Genomic DNA, 19,935 nt, shown 5'->3' with positions numbered 1-19,935 from the left:
CAGGGTTTGTTTACCTTCAGTTATATTAGAAGGGGAAATGTTCTGGCTATCTGATTGGCTGTAGTACTGGAAATAGACACAATCAAGCTGCTTTATTTTTAGCCAAAGCTAATTTCCAGATCATCCTGCACCTGTGAACCTGAGCCAGTTTGCAAGGACATGCCTTCCCTTTCTAGTGCAAAAGAATTTCTAAAGAGGAGAACCAATAGACCTTCCATTAGAGAAGAAGCAACAAGCACATTGGTCCCCTTGACCTAACAGCTCCTGGTTCTACTTTGAATCATGCCAAATGTATGGGTATCAATATCTGCTAGGATAAGGCTTATTAGGCCAAACACTAAGGGCATCATATACTATTCCTCAGTTTTCACAACAACCCTCTGAAGTGGGTACCATTAGTGACATCTTACAGATGATGAAGAGTGAAAAGGTTAAGAAATTTATCCCAGAAGTGTGGTATAAGTGGGAGGTAACTGGGTCTTACTTAACAGATATACTACTGTTGATATACACAAAACTATCTGTAAAACATAATTGCTCTTCCAGTCCCAGCATTCTCAACCTGAGCAGCCCATTAAAAAGGTCCTGGAAGGACTCTCAACATATCTAACAACTTTCAAGCAAAGATCCACAGCTGGCCTGGGTGGGACCACAGGTATTCTAATGGGCCACCTTGATTAGAGCCTCCCCTGTGTGAATTATCCAGAGCCCCACCCTTAGAGGGCTTACTCTTCTTTTGTTTGAGCCACCTAGTAAAAGGGACATTGAATAAGCCTGAGCTGAGCTGTTGTATTACTAGTCTCTTGGTCACCTGATAAGTCCAATTTCTTCTGAGTCAGTGCCCTGCATCTGTAGGTCTGGGCTTGGATGTGATTGCTAGGCTTCAAGTACCCATCAGTCGGTTTGCTCAGATGTTTGGAAGTGAGGGTCACCGTGGGATGCTTCCACCCTAGGGAATCTAAATGCTTCCCACACTGGAGAGCCTTCTGAAATCTCTGTTCTGTCCTTCTTACGTTAAATGCTTATGAAAATCAAAACATACAATTTAACTGGGAAAGAGTCACAAAGGGACAGAAGCCTAAAAAAAGAAGAGGCTCAGACTGAGAATGCCACCTACCTCCGCATGTTCTAACACACACACACACACACACACACACACACACACACCTTCTGTCAAGGCTGCTGGAGCCATCTGGACAGAAAGAGGCTGCTTTTAAGGAATTGGCTCTGCTGGGGCTGCATAGGAAGAGACCAACAGAGATGTTCCTAAGCAACTCCATGTTCTGGACCAATATGGCAACACTGTTCCCTCTCTGGCTGGTTCTAACTCTAGGTTTGTATCACAAGCTTAGGCCTTCCAGTCAGGGCTTCTTGTCTGAGCCCTCCTAACTTACTGCACTAGATCCATCCAAGAGGTAATAATTCCCCCACAGGACTCAGCCTGATGTCTGCCGCTTTGCTCACTATGAGCTCTGCAGGGCTCCAGTGGGCTGTACAGCATCTTTCAAACTTTAGCATACAGATGTTTTGATTATAACATGTTACATGAGGTCAGATGTAGGATTTTCTGGATTTCATGTCAACACAAAAGGCGTCAAGGTTAAGATTTTAGGATTAGGGATGCTCAATCTGTGTGGAAAATGATATCCTTCACGATTATCATGTCACTCTTCATCATGTCAATCAAAGCACCTCACCTGTTTGTGCATCCCCAGCTTTAGCATTTGTGCAAAATGGGGTTCAGCTTTGTTCACTCTGCAAACATCATTGAGCAGGCACTTTATTCCAGGAATTTTTCTAAAAAGCCGGGGGGGGGGGTGAGGCAGGAGTTTGGTCTAGTGGTAGAGTGCTTGCCTAGCATGCATGAAGACCCAGGTTCGATTCCTTGGTACTACATACATAGAAGAAAGTTGGAAGTGGTGCTGTGACTCAAGTGGTAGAGCACTAGCCTTGAGTAAAGTCCAAGGACAGCGCTCAGGCCCTGAGTTCAAGCCCCACAACTGGCAAAAAAAAAATTAAAAAGCTAGGGAAACACAAGCTGGAGTAAGACACGTTGTTGATTCTTGGGAGCCCATACAGGAGACAAATCATTATGATGTATTCTGAGAACAGCTTCTAGCAGATTCTGCAATGAGTCCAGATGATCCCATAGTTGTTGTTGTTTTCAGAGACACACCCTGAGGACAATCCTAGATGGAGAACATACATGCCTATTCCTTAGCAGCTTAGATCAAGGGCGGAGGTCTCTCCATATATGTGATTCTTGCCCTACAGATATCCATGTTAATTATGTGCAGAGTGTCAGATTCTGGTATGAATCAGATTATATCACAACATGAAAGAACTAGGCTTCAGTGGGAACATGGTGATTCCCCTTCCACTGTGATTAATCCATTTCCCAGAATCCTCTACTTCCCAGAAATCTCCCTTGGGGAATTCCCAGATGCATTAATGAACTCTTCCAAAGGGCATGATTTCAGATCATAGTTGCCTTGGCCTTCCAGTAAGGAAAACTCAGCCTTCCAATATGGCAAAAATCTTTCCTGTTGAAGATCTGATTGAGTTTTATCTCTTTAAGTCCTTTCCCCTTGCTTCTTTTTATGAGTTAGTTTGGAATTACTTTTCCCCTCACAAGTACTGGACTTGAACTCAGGACCTCTCATTCTTCAATGAATTTTTTGATCATGACTGGTACTAGCCCAGGTACTTCAAAGCCTTGAGACTCTTTTATCTCCAATTAATCTCTATAAAATGGAAAGTGGGGCTGTGACTCAAGGGTAGGGCAGTAGTCTTGAGCTGAAGAGCTCAGGAACAGCACCCTAGGCCCAGAGTTCAAGCCCCATGACCCCTTCCCCCCAAAAAAGAAAACTCTGATCATCAATTCCCAAACAGAAGCTTGAAATCCTCTGGGATACACCTAGAGCTACTGAATACTCTTCCATAAAGATCAGTCCCCTCCCAGGCCCCCCTGTCTGGAAGCAAAAGACATTAGTACTGGCAGATTTGCTCTGGCTTCCACTGTCTGTTAAGGAAAAACACAAAAAACAAAAACAGAGTTAGGAAAGTGGCTTAGTGGTACAGTGCTTGCCTAGCATGCATGAAGTCCTGGGTTTGCTTCCTCAGTATCACTTACACAGAAAAAGCTGAAAGTGGTACTGTAGCTCAAGTGGTAAGAGTGCTAGCTTGATCAAAAGAAGCTCAGGGACAGTGTGTAGGCCCTGAGTTCAAGCCCCAGGACTGGCAAAAAAATAAATAAAGCCTCACCAGATATTATTAGGCTCCAGTCTCCAGTACCATAAGCTATTTTATAAGCCTCTATTTATAGTACCCTGTCTGAAGGTCCTGTTTGTTGACAGGACTTGGGATGGGAGGCTGAAGACTTAAAGGATACCCCTTCAAACACAGACACAGACCAAATGTGAGCCATTGAGGAAGGAAATTTCTATTTCCATGAACTCTTTTAGTCTTCTAATTTCTTGCAGCAGAGCAGACACAACATGAAAACTTCAGAAAATTAAAATAAATACACCATACACTGACATAAGGCTGAGCAAAAGAAGCTAGACACAGAAAGAGCTCACACTTCCTGAGTGCACTGCTATGATGCTCAAGTACAAGAAGATTCACTGACAGAGAAAGTGAACAGACAGGTGGCCACTTGCAGGGAGGAATGACTGGAAAACTCACAAGGGTAGTTCCTGAGGAGACTAAGAGGTTCTGTACTGTGAGGGCTATGGGAGATTTACTGGAGCATTCATCTGTGAAAATTAACAGTAAGGACGATGTGTTTTGGGGTATGAATTTTATCCTAAACCTACATAAAGAATACAATGAGCAACATTTTCAAGTCACCCCAACCAAGATCACCTATTGGCATAGCTTCAAAGGGCAAATAGCTCAGATCAAACAACCCATGCAACGTTCTTTTTCCCTCTTCTTGCTGACATGACAAAAGCATTTCCCATATCACTAATGTCTTCATTAACACATTTTTGGTAGCTCCCTGGCATTTTGCTGTTTGGGTTGTACTCTAATTCACATCCATTTGCACAATATTGGCATTAATAAATAATTTTGTGATTGGCACCAGTACCTCCTTTACATCCTTGTCTGCATTTCTGATTATTTCTCCAGAAGATTCCCAGGAGAATTACTGGGGAAAAAGTAGGAATGTTTTAGTTTTTTTTCTTCTTGCCAAATGTTTCCCCTTCAGCAGTTAGGGTGACTTCTTTCCCACCCTCAGGAGCTTTGAAGAGACTTGTAGTCATAATCTTGCATGGCATACCAGGGACAAGAATGGCATTTTATTGCTGTGATTTGCATTTCTGTGATTACTGGCAAGGCTGAACAGTGTACCATATGTTTCTAAGACACTTTTATTTCTTTATCTGTGAATTGTCTACTCATGTCCCTTGTCCACTTTCCCATAATATTGAGGTTTAAATGTTTTCCTTATCAGAGTAACAATTCTTTAAAGACGGAAGCTATTCACTCCTTCTTGAACACATGGTTGATTAATTTTGTGTGCCTTTTTAAAAGAGATACAAAATATCCACCAACTACACATCCATCTAGTAGAATTATTTGCTTTCTTTGTCTTCACGCTTAGTAACCCAAGCTGGAGTATTTTAAGTGTAATCAACCAGATAAATGTGGTCTAGATGATGAAGCCAACAACAATAGCTGGCAGGGTGGACAGGTCTGTCTTGGGGAGGAGCCAAGAGATGTATGAGGAGGGGAGTGAATGGGTGGAGCTCTACCTATGGGCTGGGAACGGGGAAGGTGTGGCAAGCAGATGCAGCCTAGATTCTCAAGCTGAACACCAGCAACAGGTGGCTATCCAGTCTCTGTGCTGAATCCAAGCAGCATGGGGAAAAAAACAAACCTCAAATCATTTCTACATAGACTGCATGCCAAAATGATGACATGTTCACTACCCTGCATTAAGGTATAGTATTATCCAAATAATTTGACTTACTTCTTGTTAATGAGGCTACCTGAAAATGTGAAGTTACATTCATGGCTCACCATCCGTAGACTGGGCACTCAGTCTATTGGGCAGCTTTGGAATAGAATCAGAGGTCAGCCTTCCTGGGAAGAGCCTGTTATCTACATGCTGAAAACCTCATCTATGAGTTAGCCAAATAGTGGTGGGTACTACTGGGTTTCTCTGCAGAAAGATTCACAATAGCTCTGTGAGTCAGCTCATATAAGAAGAGGGAAATAATGGCTGGGACTTTCCTGTGAATAAAAGCACACCATTACTGACCGGTAAAACAAGGACATCTGATTTCGGTCTTGTGATGTTTCTCCCTCATGATGGAGAAGTCACTTTTATTTCTCTAAGTCTCAGTTTCCCCATTTTTAAGATGTGTGTGTCACAGGTAATATTCTTTAGGAACCAAATGAAGCTATATAATGAGGAAGTAACTTATCAAAAGGGTATTCTTTTTGTGTTAGGTATAATAGTGAACTATTAGATGCATCATGTTCAACAACACATTTTTAAGAAAGGTAACACATAAGCCAAACACATGGCAATGCCCACCTATAATGCCAGCTATGCAGAAGGTACAGGTAGGAGAATCACAGTCTGAGGCCAATCAGGGCAAAAGTGTGAAACGCTATCTAAAAGAAAACTAAATCCTCCCAAAGTAGAAAGGGTTGCAGAGATAGAAGCATGGGTTCCACAGAAACTGAAGCCTCTGAGTCCTAGTGTACTGCCAGGCTCAGGTAGGCATAAGGTCTTTGCAGGATGGAGGGAGGGAGGGATATTCTTCAGTTTCCTTTCTGATCCTGGTACATTTTCCTAAGTTGTCCTCTCTCCTCATGAAGGGCATACACAACGTTTGGAGAGGAAGTAATTAGTTAAAGACAACCAAGTGTGGGGGCAGCGGGAAGGGGGGGTTATGGGAAGAAAAGACAACCAAGTGCAAAAAGAGACATCAGCTCCTGTGAGAAGCCATCCAGGGCTATCAGGAGAGCCAGAGAAGGTAGATGGGCTTTCAGTCTTTGAAAAAGCACCCTGGTCGTACCTCTTCACCAGACAGCTTGGGGACCACAGGCTTTCATTTCCAGCTCACCTTGACTGAGCAGCAAGATGCTGAGCAAGCCTCATGTCTATGATTTCACTTCTCCCAAAGACTTTCTCTACTAACTGACACATACTATTATTTTGCCTGATTTAAAAATGGGTAAATTGCCATGTGTTAATGGCTCATGTCTATAACCCTAGCTACTCAAGAGGCTGAGATATGAGGATCACAATTTGAAGTTACGGGCACATACACATCTGTTAGGCTTATCTCCAACTAACGGTGGAGAGGAGGAGCTGGAAGTGGAGGTGTAGCTGAGTACCGAGAGAGAGAAAGAGAGAGAGGGAGAGGGAGAAGGAGAAGGAGAGGGAGAGGGAGGGAGAGAGGGAGGGAGGGAGGGCACAAGAGTACAAAGCTCTGAGTTTAAGCGTCATACTGGCACTAACACAAAAAGTAAAACAAATTTAAAAAATCAACAACAAACATATGAGGAAATATAGGCATAAGGTCAAGTAACTTAGCCAGATCCCACAGACTAATAAAAATAGTAGAATTGAAGAGGATTCTTTAGTTTTTATTTTCACTGAAATGGTTCCATTTTATTTTTTAAAATATCACAATTTTTCCAAATGTTCAGGTGTCTTGGAATGTGCTATTTTCATATCTAGCCATGAACTACAGAATGGTAGGGGTGGAAAAGCCTTGGAGAAGGATTAGTTCTGTCTCCAGGTAGGAGAGGAAAAGGAAGCCCAGCTGAGCAGGCTGGGAGCAAATCCCTCCACCCCCCCCAACACTCCCATGTTCGTTCTGCTACAAAATAAAACATAACAAAAGAAGACAAGAAAGTCAGTGTGTGAGAGCATTCAGTATGTCCCTTCTGAATGCCCTGTGATGTCTTAATTCTAGGACCTATTTTCTGAAGCAGGCAGAGACCAAGTTCACTGCGGGGGGGGGGTGATTTTACAAACAGAAGAGAGAAGACTGCTGTATTTCCATCCATCAGTCTGGGGCATCTTCCCAGGGCCAATGCTGCTAGGCTGCAGACTACAAACCCCGGAGTTTGTACTGGGATTGGCCTGGGGAAAAGACTAGCCAGCCTTTCAACAACCTTCTCCTCCCATCTGTGTCTCCAGTTGGCATTTTCTATTGCTTTTCCCTGGTGACTTCATTTTTCACTCTTGGCTTAAAATGGACCTCTGCTGATTTACTCTATCCTGAGTGTTGACAAGCTCAAGAAATTGTGCTCAGCCTGATGCCAGGCCCTCTAGTGACAAAGCATTATTCACCACTAAGAGGTGTGGGGACAGGGGACAGGGAAAGTAGCTGACAACAGTCACTGCCCTGCCACCAGGCCCTAGGCCCTCTTCTGCCAGGCAGCTGCATCTTGAAGATGGAAAGGAACACCTCTGAGCCCCATGAGGGACATGGGACAGCAGCCCCCATGTCTGTCACATCCCAAGGCAGATGATCTAGGCTCTACCTCCAGTGCCACATACTAACCGCCTTATAGAAAGAGCCCTATAGCCTGGAGTATAGACTAGTAGTAGAGTGCTTGCCTAGCATGCACGAAGCCCTGGGTTTGATTCCCAGTACTACATACACAGAAAAAGTTGGAAGTAGTGCTGTAGCTCAAGTGGTAGAGCATTAACCTTGAGAAAGCCCAAGGACAGTGCCCAGGCCCTGAGTTTCAGCTCCAGGACTGGCAAAAAAAAAAAATTAAAAGAGCCTCATGAGGAAGTAGAAACTCAGCTTTCCTCACACGTCTCTAATCACATAGTCACAAAACATCGACAAAAAAGAAGGAAAAAGATAATTTGTCTCAAACTTCTTATTTTGTGGAAAACTGAAGCTCACAGAGATCAAGCATCTTGACCAAGGCTACAGTGTGAGTTAGAAGTGTTGAATGACAACACTTCTGAACTGTGTCACCCAGCCCTGAGAGGGGCTGACTCTCCCCTGCCTTTTATAACAAAAGCTGGAAGGTCTGACCTTCAAGGGGAGATGTTCTTAGTGGGCTTTCAGCCTTACCCTCCCTCCACTGGGGAGTTTGGCAGACAGCTTCTTCTCAGCCAGTGGAGCCTGTGGTGACGGGGTTAGGAATCTCATCTCTGTCCTAGGTGAAATATCTCACTCTGCAGGAAAATATAAACTACGGATGAGCCACAATCCGTGTCTTGGCTTAGACAACAGCCAAGTTGTACTTATAAGGGCATTCAATGAGGCTAACATCCTCTTAAAGGCACACCACCAATGACCTCATTTTTTCCCACTGGGTCCCTATTCCTAAAGGTTCCATAACTTCCCAATAGTGTCTCGGGCCAACAAATTTGCCTTTAAGAGCTCTTGAGGCACATTTCAAATTCAAACTATAACAGCTGGTGTCAACTGAGGTGAGGCTTGGGGGATGAGGTTTGGGTTCTATCTTAGCAGCTTCCATTCTGCCTTCACAGGTCCTTGTCTAAGGCAAACACCTCAGCTGCTTTGTTACCTGGCTGTGAATTCTGAGCTTAGAGCTAGTCAGAGCTGTTAGTGTATATGCAAGAGGTTGCAGAAGGCTACTGAGAGGAAATGTTAAAGGTAATTGGAAGGATATGGACCATCCCTGTCCAAAGGAGAGAGAATGTGAGCCACACACGTGAGTTTTCTAGTAGCCACATTTTTAAAGACATATAAAATTGAGTGTAACAATATTTTAACTAAGCCTAACACATGCAAAATAGGATCTTGCCACATGTAATTATACTGAAGCATTATTGGTAACTAATATTATGTTTCTTCACATGAGGTCTCCAGACAAGGTCCATTCTAAGTATTTCATCTGGTGGCTACCATATTGAACAATACAGATTCAGGTACTCCTGAGTCCCAAAGATAATATCTGCATGTGGAGCCACCTACAAACTACTTACTCATGCTCTAAGCACATCCACACCAATTGCAGCCCATTTGCAGAGTTCATCAAATCATCACCAAAGGCAGTGTTCCATCGTAACTCTTTTCTTGTATGCTAGGATATGTAAAATACACATTCTGAAATAAAATATTCTTGGGATTAAGTTCTTTGGAAACATGTGAGAGATGAGATCCTGTCACCATTTTAAATAAACATTAAAAAGAAGAACCCCGACAATTAAAAAAAAAAGAAACAGAATTGGGAGAGAGTGAAGGAAGGGGTGATACTGTCCAGAAAAAACTGTACTCATTACCTGATTATGTAACTATAACCCCCTTTGTACATCACCTTTATAATAACAATTAAAACAATTTAATGCAGGAAAAAAGAAGAGATAAGTGCACAAGACCTCTAAGGCTGTTTCTTTTTCTCCCAGACATGTCTTGATTCCAGACATGTGTCCTAAGCACAGTTCCAAACTTAAAAAAAAAAATTAAACACCCACTCCAAACCTTTTCACTAGCTTAGCAAACATTTACTAAGTACATCTGTGTGTGAAGCACCACTCTAACAGCAAGGACCCAGCAGTGGAAGACAATATATGAGGTAAAAGATGATTCCTGCTTTCCTAGAGAAGTTGCATGCACAAATACATTAGCAGCACATCAAACTGTCTAGCAGCCACCACCAAAGGTAGAAATAGTCAGGTGGCAGTGGTTCACATTTCCACTCCTAGCTACTCAGGACGCTGAAATCCAAGGATTATGATAGAAGGACAGCTGAACCGAAAAGTTATGCCAGATGGAACCCCTAAGAACACTGTCATTCTAGTGGACCCCATGTTGACTTGGCAGAGGGAGTATGGTTAGTGGTTGAAAGTCTAAGTTATGGAGGAAAACAAGATGATTAGAATGGGGTGGGGGGAGGGAAATAGGGACAAAAACATGAGAAGGGGTACCAATGTGTGAGAAGTAATGCACCTACTACCTGGCAAATGTAACTGTAACCCCTCGATACATTACCCTGATAATAAAAAAAAACAATAAAATACACAATAAAAGTACACTAAATCCTAAAAAAAAAGAGTAAGCTATGAAGCCCCATAATTTAAATCCCCATTTTCCCACCCCAGTCCAGTGATGTTAGGAAACTTTCCTAATCTCCTCATGTCTCTCTTGCCTCAGTATAAAATGAGAGTAACAACAGAATATGCAGGAAGGGACACTGCAATTTAGAACAGACCCTGGCACGTAGTAAACACTAGATAAGCAAATGTAAAAATCAGCCTCTGGCCGGGTGTGGTAGCTTATGCCTGTAATCCTAGCTACCCAGGAGGCTGAGATCTGAGGATCATGGTTCAAAGCCAGCCCGGGCAATAGAAGCCAAAGCCACGACTCTTATCTCCAATTAATCACTAGAAAACAGAAAGTGGGGCTATGGCTCAAGGAAAAGTGTCCAGGCCAGCGTTCAAGCCCCATGATCCCCTAGACCCCCAAAAATCAGCCTCTGAAGTTTTTAATATAAAGATAATGGGCTAGATGTGCTACCTTATGCCTATAATCCCAGATAGTTAGAAGGCAGAAATCAAGAGGATCTTAGTTTGAGGCCAGACAAGGGTGAAAAGTTAGACAGATGTCATCTGAACAAGAGAGTTCAGCATGGGGGTTTCTTATTGATAATCTGTTATGTGGGAGACTATATGAAAAATAATATAAAGAAAAAAGGGCTATAGACATGGCTCAAGTAATGGAGAAGAGAGTGAGGTGGAGGGATGAACAGAGAGAAAAAAAGACAAATACAAATGGAAGGAAGGAAAGAAAGTAGGTAGGAAGGAAAAGAAAGGAGAAAAAGAAAGGAATGTGGGCAAGATGTCTCTAGGCAAGTAGAAGTTTTATATGGCTGTAAGTGACCTTTAAGAGATGCTCAAAATAAGCTTGTTGAATAAATGAGTACATGAATAAACAGATAATACATCAGAATGGCACCCTCACAATGCCAGCTTTGTTCCCCAAGGATGAGAATCGCCAATCCTTCCTGTGAACCACAGCTTTGCTTTTATCTATCTCTCCTCCTGGATGTTAACCTCAGAGCTTTCCAAGAATCATTTGAGTGTAACCTCGATAAATGCTTTTCATAATTGAAGACATTCCAAGGCGACATTCAGCAAAGCTCCCAGCATGAGCAGAAGCAAAGCTAACACTTTGTATTTATAGAAGGTCAGAGGATTAGAATGTGGCAGCAAAAAAAAGTACAAAATACAAAATAAAAACTGGAGAAACAAGGCAATGGATTTTCCCCCCCTGGAGTTTTAATGTTACCTTACTAAAAAAGGGAACATTCATTATTCTTCCCTAAATGGTGCTGATCAAATTGAGCTTTTAGTTTCCTCTAATGGGTCCAGGGAAGGATAATGGACAAAAGAAGAGGAATTTCTGTGCAGGTATCTCAGAATACACAGTTTGCCAAGTTCCAAGACTCTGAAGAGAGATTGGTGGAGAGGAGGCATGGGTAGGATAGAGGAGTACAAGAGACTCTATGTGCAAATCTCCTCTGGATCATCTCCCAGAGAACCTTCTCCACAAGTCCTGGCACCCCTCTCTAAATTTTCCAACGAAGTTGCAAAGCTGATTACCTCTGGCAAATCTTGTTGCTGAGGCAAAGGAGAGACTCAACAGGAGAATAAGACAAGCTAGAAGTTTTGAATTATTTCCTGGGAGCATGAGCGTTTCTGGCAGGAAGAAAGTAGTTGGGCTGTTTGTTGGTCTATCTTGGAAGGGTAGAGAGGCTCCCTGGAGCAAACCCTGAGGAGAGGCACCACACAAACTACAGTGCTCAGGGCCAAAAAGCTGGGCTTGCACCAGGAAGAGTCCTGGAGCTTCCTGGGAAAGAGGAGGCTAAGGGTACACACTGGTCCTGGAGCAGAGAAGGTTCTCATCCCTACCATATCATACATATATCTAGCTAGCTAGCTAGCTAGTTGTCTACCTACCTACCTATCATGCTAGTTCTGAGGCTTGAACTCAGGGCCTGGGCACTATTCCTGAACTTTCTTACTCAAGCTAACACTCTACCCTTTGAGCCAGAGGTCCACATCTGGCTTGTAGTTGTTAATAAGAGTATTACAGACTTTCTTGCCTAGGCTGGCTTTGAACTGCAATCCTTCAGTCTTAGCTTCCTGAGTTGCTAGGGTTATAGGCACGAGCCATGGGAACCCAGCATGCCCTTTCAATTTTTATTTTATTTATTTATTTTTCCCTGTGTTCTACTTAGGCATAAACAACCCAAGGGCCAGGACATGTGTCTTTATCATAGCTATATCCTCAGGCCCCAGCACCAGACGTTTAGGAGGTGCTCTGAATGTGTTTGCATAAATAATTTAAAGCAGTGAAACTGAGATGTGCTCTCTGGAAATAAATAAATAGTTAATGACAGTGCTATGGTTTGAATTGCAAAGGCCTCCAAAGGTTTATGTGTTGCAGACCCAGTCCCCAGTGATAGTAGTGTTCAGAAGTGAGGCTTGGGGGATGTGACTGGATCCTGAGAGCTCTGACCTCATGGATGGACTGACCCATTGGTGAGCTCCTAGCTGCACAGACTCCTGGGAGGTGGTGGGAACTGTAGGCAGGGCCTCGCTGGAGGAAATGGGTCCTAGAGCACAGGCCCTTGGGTACTATTTCCTGTCCTTGGTGTCTTCCCCCTTTTCTTATGAGGCAAGCGTGATAGTGTAGTAGAGGGAGTTGCTTTCCTCCTGCTCCCAGATGGGCGGGGAGGAGGCAGGGCGGAGAAGATGAGAATTGGTTAGGGAAATCAGCTCATCTGATTATGGAGGCACAGAAGTCCTCCAAGTCACTGCACAGGGATATAATTCTTTCAAATAGCTACCCCATGGTGCACGAGATGAATGTGTACTTTACTCCGCTGTTTTCCCATAAGAGGATATTCAGATTCTCTTCTGGTAGGATTTTTCTCTTTGTTTGATTTTTGTTATGGTCATTACACACATACATTAAACATCTTTGTACTAGATCCTTACCCAGGAAATCTTTCGTTTCTAAAGGAAACATGTGCAAAAATAGAATTGCTTGGAAATGGGGATGTGTTCTTTTTTTAAAAAATAGATATTACTAAATTGCTTTCCAAAATTAGAAATCCACCTTCCCAAAAGCAAAATATGAAAATGTCAGCCTTCCCACACCTTCACTGGTACTCTGGGAAAATGAGAAAGCAGTTTCCCTGTTCACCACCGCCCTCCATGCATCAGATCTTCCCATATGTTTGAAAGGCCATTTCAGCATACATTTTGTGGCAGACACGATGAGTGAGGCAATCTCCCAGATCCACAAAGAGCCTTTCCCCCACCTGCCGGGAGGGAGATGAGACCAGCTCTTACTGCTCAGCCACTCCCCAACTGCATCAGATGAATGCAGAGACTACTCCCCAATGTCATGGGTTTTGTTTTGACTTTGGTCTTGTTTTGGCAGTACTGGGGTACTCTAGACCTCAAGCTTGCTAAGCAGGTACTCTATCATTTGAGACATGCTTTCCAGCCACCACCACCACCTTCATCTCCCTTTTCTTGTGTGTGTACTTGTCCTGGAAAGTAAACTTACAGCCTGGACACTGTCCTTGAGGTTTTTTTCTTTTTTCTTTTTCTTTTCTTTCTTTCTTTCTTTCTTTCTTTTTTTTTGTTGTTGTTGTTTTGTTTTGTTTTGTTCTACCACTTGAGCCACAGCTCCACTTCTGGTTGTTTTGCTAGACATAGAGTCTCACAGGCTTTCTTACCTGGAACAGCTTTGAACTATGATCTGCAGATCTCAACCTCCTGCGTAGCTAGGGTTACAGGCACCAGCCACTGGTGCATGGCAGCTCAGCCCCCTTTTGCTTTAGTTGTTCTTAGGGTAGAGTTTTAAAATTTTTGCCCAGTTTGGCCTAGACTGTGATCTTCCTGATATTGGTCATCAGTTTCCTTGATCTCAATTCTCTGGCAGGCAGCCTCCACATTTCCACCTCTAGAGTGTCATTTCATAGTGCTCCACTCCCAATGGCGGGGTCTGAGTTCTGCATCATGTCTTGAAGGCAGGGATTACGTGCATCATTTGCTAGCATGGGCTGTTCACTGCTAGAGGCTACAGGGGGCTGTGTTAGTGGAGAGAGCCTCCCTTGCTGTCTCCACTACTCAGACGCCGATGGCCCCGAAACACTACAACCAAATCTCAACTGTTTATGTATGAACAGTGCAATTAGATCACCCTGGAGTCAAAGATTCTGAACTTGATCTTTGCTCACCACTTAGCAGCCTCTTGCCCTGCTTTCTTCAACTGAAAAAGAGCCAAGAGTTACCGCGAAATGACAAAAAGACAACGAACACAAAAATACCTTCAAAAAGGAAATTGTCACTGAAACATTAGCATTGGTCTTAGTATTTTAAATGAAAGATTTCTGGTCCCTTTAAGCCAATTTTGGTGGCCCATGGCAGGGGCATAGTAATATACTCTTTTTTTTTTTCTGTTCATGCTGATCATCAACTATGATTCTCCAGACCTCAGCCTTCTGAGTAGTTAAAATTACAAGGGTGAGCCGCTAGCACCTGGTGTTTCATTCTTTATTAACTTCTTTGGGAAATGTTAGATCATTTCTGGGTTTTCTCACTGGAGAGGCAGACTTTGAGGACATGTTTTGTGTGTGTATTGGGCTGAGACTTTGAAAGTTCAGAAGTGTGAAAGGAAGGCTAGGGACAGTTCCTTTAAAATTTCCATATTGCCAGGCACCACTCTAATTCCACAGGACAATTACCTTCTAGTCCATCATCTACAAAGTGGGGAGGAGGTATTTGAGAAGCAGATTTTAACATGACAGGAAACCTACCTAGGCCTCTGGATGAATGAGTCTCAAAGGATGTTCCAACAGAGTTTTTTCAGCAAAGAGTTTCTACTTTATGTACTGATAAACAAAGCCATAGTACTGTTGTTTACCCCTCTTTTGTGGAATGGAATTAACCATACTCCTTTTTATCCATGATATAGAGGAAACATACCCTAAGTGATAGTCGCACTCACCTGGAAGCTGCCTCCAAGTTACCCCTCCATTTAGAGATGCTTGGGAGACAGAATTGCTCAGAGGATGCTTTGTACAGCAAGTCTCTGCCAGCCACAGACAACAAGATGACAGCATCATTCCTCTGCTGGGGACAGTGATCTGAGAAGAAACTTTAAGAAGAAGGAAAAATTAAGTTGAATCCAGGCACTGGTGGCTCACATCTGGAAGCCTACCTACTTGGGAGACTGAGAACCTGAGGATCTTGGTGCAAGGCTAGCCCTGGGAAGAAAAGTCCAATAGTCTCCATCTCCAATCACCCAACAAAAAGCAGATCTCAAGAGAGATCTATGCATCCTATGGTGCATGGTTATGTACATGCGCTTCTCTAGCCATCTTCCCCAAGACTCCGTGGTCTCTCAGTGAGTAGCTCCATCACACACAGGAAATGTACAGCCTGGAGAACTTCTGTGGCCACAGCAGAACCTAAACCTTGGGGGTGGTGGATCTTAGGAGGCCTCTTTAGTCTCCAGCAATGCAGGGTGAGGACAATAGGAGCCTGGAAGCCACTCCTTCTTGCCAGTCCCCAAATCCATTGCCAGGCCACACGGTTCAGCAACAAAGACTGGCAGACCTATACTGTAGAGGAAGAACAAGCTCCAAGACCTTCCATGTGCAAGGTCTTGTGGTGAAGCTAATGCTCCAGAGAATACAGCTGGACAGTGGCCTGGCCAGTCTCACGTCCAGAAAGACATGGCTGTGTCAAATACGCCACCATCTTCACAGAAAGTGGTAAAAAACCCTGCTCCAAATCCTCCCAATGGGGCATTCATGTGCTGCTAGTCCTGGTTACCCCACAATTGCCAAAGCTGGGTCTTCCTGGATGCACTTCCCTCCTCTCCTCCTGGGCTACCTCAGGGGTGGGTTCTGCCATTCTGCCTTCAGAAGCAGGGAAACTAGAAAGGACCACTTCTCCCACTCTCCCCTCAGGCATGGCCACTCCTTCCCAACTCTCTCGCCCTCAGCTGCGTAGGCAGAAGTGGGAAATCAGAGCCCTAAGGAACCCCAACTTCTTGTAGGTATGAAGGGGCTTCCTTTCCCTCCCACTGGAGCCAGACTGTGGGGACTCACTTTTGGGGGCCACATGACTATTTCTGCCTTCTCTTTCTAGTTCCACAGCTCTGTTTCTCTTTTGAAAAGCTCCCTCTACCTCCAAGTATTTACTCAGGGCTCATCAAAGGCAAGAGCCCTTGAGATGTTAAAGAAACCCCAATATTATAGAACTTCTGCAAACACTGGTTAGTCTGATCTTGAGAGAGCCCTGGCAAATAACTAGAAAACATAGAAGGCATACTATCAGCACTTCTATTCCTGTGGTCTAAGTACCCTATCACACCCCATCTGATCAAGAGGATTTTAGACTTTTTCAGATTCTGAAATATTTCTATCCCATAGTTATGATCTGACCCCAAGCCTACACATGAAACCAGTTTATGTTTCATATACATCTTATGCCCATAAACTGAAGGTAATTTTAGATAATTAGTGTGTCTATATTTTCTTATTGCAAACCATCTCTGGAGGTCAAGCATGGAATTTTCTACTTACAGAATCAAGTAGGCAATTCAAGAGAGTTTGGGGCTCAGGTACATTTCAGATTTTATATTTTTGCATAAAGGATACTCAATTCATGTATATATTAACATTACTACTTATATCTGTGTTCCCCTTAGTATTAATATGTGTATCCACATTGATGTCTATGTTGGTATTTGTAAGTACTGATATCAGAACTAACTCTTTACAAGGAAAATGGGTGTAGACACAAACAGGTAGAAACTCAGGGCCAGGCCCCCTTGTTCTCTATCCTCAGTAAAGATGATATGGATTGCCTTTAGCAATCTGAGGATTCATCTTGATTGCCAACTTGATTGGCTTGAGAAGCACCTAGGAGATTAGAAAAGCACTCCTCTGGGTATGCCTGGAAGGACATTTCCAGACACAGGATTAACTAAAGCAGGGAGACACACCCTAAATGTGGGTGACCACTCGATAGGCTGGAGCCTGGGTAATGGAAAAAGGAAAAAGTCATTCTCTGGGCTTCCTGGAAGCCATGATGTGAGCTATCCTGCTCTGCCACACTCTTCCCACAGTGATGGGCTGAAACCTCTGAAATGCTGAAGGAAATAGACCTTCCTTCCTCCTTTGTTAACTCCAATATTTCATGAAAGTGACACAAAGTAACTAAGATCAATTCTATTTAATCTGGGACAGGCAGGGGTGTGCTAGTGCCTCCTTCTAGGACTCTAAGTTTTCTTGAAAACAGTTCCTCACCCTGAAAAGTGAGGGTGGGACAGCAGCAAGGCAGTTGGAAATTATGCTGGAGATGAAAACCGGAGGGCAGACCCAAATTCTAAATTACATTATAGTCATACAACCAGGGTTTCCTTACCAGCCCCCTCTCCTTCCAGCCCCCCAACCCCTGCCCAACCCAATAAAAATGGTCACGAGGCAGTCCCAGAAGGCAGGTCCACTGTTTTTTTCCCTTGCCCTAAACATGCCTCCAAGCATGCTTCTGTACATTCACACACTATACACAAAGCCTCTGACAGCCACTCATCACTGGTTCTGTTGCTTTGAGAAGGTTCTCAGAGCAGTCAAGCTTGTTAACTTAGCCAGGGAGAATCTGAGACTTGTCTCAGATGTCAGCCGCAGGGCACAAGGTGGCAGATGATAGTTGCGTTATTCCTGGGGATTTTGTGTGGCCTCAGCACTTCTTTAGGGCAGGAAATCTAAACCTTCTTGCTCTCTGAAGCATCAGCAGGCTTGCTCTTTATGGTACCTTTAGCCTGTGGTCAGCCTGGAAGGGGAAGAGGTAACTTTGTGGGCAACAAGGCCCAGGGTGCCTTAGTCACCCTCAATGCCCATGGCCCTTTCAGAAGGGGCAAGCACTTCCTGTCCAATCATTCTTTCATCTCCTATCTTCTGAGAAAGGACTCAGTGTGAGATTTCACATCTCTGAGACCTTCCACTGCAGGAGGTCAATACAAAGCCAGGGGGTTCATTTTTTTTTTCCTTCATGTTATTTCATGACATAAAAGAAAGCACCCACCCAGGGAGCCAGGTTTGAAATGTATGCATGCTCCTTTACATTAGCATTCCTTTGATCTGTAAGGGCAGCAGAGGGAGGCATACTGAAGCAGGCTGTGGTAGCAGCTTGGTCTTTTCCAGTTCATTGCCTCTTTCCTGCCCTAGGACCACAGATTCTCCTGCTACCTGGAAACCAGGTAGCAGTGAAATAGATGGCATCCCCAAACACATTACCAGTCCAGCTCAGGCGTCCAAGTGTAACCTTTTAGCATCACACAGATGCAAGCTCCTGGTGCTTATTATAGCTATTTCACACCACTGGAAAGAAGTCAAGAATTTTCCACTTCAACTTCGAGTGTGACTTCATTTTTACAGGGGAAAGGTAAAAAGCCTTTTTTTTTCTATATGATTTCTCTTTCCCCTAACCAACTGCAACAGAACCACAAATGAGTAGATGAACCCTTATCTCCAGCCCACAACCATCACCATCCCCTCAGCCTACCCACCTGATGGACTCAATCAAGATTTGGAACAGAGCCAGGCAGGGGTGGTTCATGCCTGTAATTCTAGCTAATCAAGAGGCTGAACCTATGAGGATCACAATGTAAAACCAGCCCTGGTAGGAAAGCCAGGAAACTCTTCTCTCCCAGTTAACCAGTCAAAAGTTTGAAGTGATGCTGCTGTGGGGACTGAACTCTGGGCCTGGGCACGGGCACTTTCCCTGAGCTTTTTTTTTTTTTTTTTGCTCGAGGCTAGTGCTTTACCACTTGTGCCTCAGTGCTATTTCCAGTTCTTTCTGAGTAGTTTTTGGAGCTGAGTCTCATAGACTTTCCTTCCTGGGCTAGTTTTGAACTATGATCATCTGATTTCTGCCTCCTGAGTAGCTAGGATTACAGCTATGAGTGTTTTTTCTTTGCCAGTTCTGGGGCTTGAACTCAGGGACTGAGCACTGCCCTTGGTTTTTCTGATGGCTAGCACTCTACCACTTGAGCCACAGCAACACATCCAGCTTTTTCTGTGTATGTGGTAGCAAGGAATTGAACCCTGGTCTTCGTGCATAGTAGACAAGCACTCTACCACTAGGCCAAACTCCCAGCTCCAGCAGAGCACTAATCTTGAGCATAAAAAGCTCAGGGACAGTGTCTAGTCCCTAAGTTCCAGTCCCAGCATGTGTACACACACAGCAAGTACAGCATGTGTACACACACACACACACACACACACACACACATACATTTTTTTTTGCCAGTCCTGGGGCTTGAACTCAGGGCTTAAGCACTGTCCTTGGGCTTTCTCAAGGCTAGCACTCTATCACATGAGCCACAGAAGCACCATTTCTGGCTTTTTCTATGTATGTGATACCGAGGAATTGAACCCAGGTCCTCCTGCATGCTAGGCAAGTACTCTACCACTAGGCTAAACTCCCAGTCCCCACACACAGATTTTTAAGAGAAAAACTAGAAATGTACATATCAAACATTCTCTAGTATACTCCCATCCTTGACATTTTTTTCCTGATGGTACAGTTGGTTTTGACACTGTAACAATAATAACTACAAGCACAATTCTTTCTTTCTTTCTTTTTTTTGCCAGTTCTGGATCTCGAACTCAGGGCCTAAGCACTGTCCTTTGGCTTTCTCAAGGCTAGTGCTCTACCACTTAATCCACAACACCACTTTTGGCCTTTTTTATGTATGTGGTACCAGGGAATTGAACCTAGAGCTTCATGCATGTTAGGCAAGCACTCTACCACTAGGCCACGCTCCAGGCCACAAGACCAATTCTATTTTTTTTTTTTTTTTTTTTTGGCCAGTCCTGGGCTTGAGCTCAGGGCCTGAGCACTGTCCTTGGATTTTCTCAAGGCTAGAGCTCTACCACTTGAGC

General features: G+C 43.8%; 1 protein-coding gene across 1 annotated transcript in view; it reads right to left on the bottom strand.

Annotated features, from left to right (window-relative positions):
- The window catches only part of Aldh1a2 (aldehyde dehydrogenase 1 family member A2), a 160,277-nt gene extending 145,193 nt beyond the window's left edge, over window positions 1–15,084 (bottom strand). The window contains exon 1 of the mRNA XM_090358323.1: window positions 14,985–15,084. The gene's annotated coding sequence lies outside the window, so the exon portion shown is untranslated. The remainder of the gene's footprint in view (window positions 1–14,984) is intronic.
- Window positions 15,085–19,935: the final 4,851 nt, after the last annotated feature.

Source organism: Megascapheus bottae, chromosome 25 (assembly GCF_031878675.1).
Source record: "Megascapheus bottae isolate mThoBot1 chromosome 25, mThoBot2.hap1, whole genome shotgun sequence".
NCBI classification, from domain to species: domain Eukaryota; kingdom Metazoa; phylum Chordata; class Mammalia; order Rodentia; family Geomyidae; genus Megascapheus; species Megascapheus bottae.
Note: the sequence above shows the minus strand (reverse complement) of the source record. Positions and strands in the feature narration are given on the sequence as shown.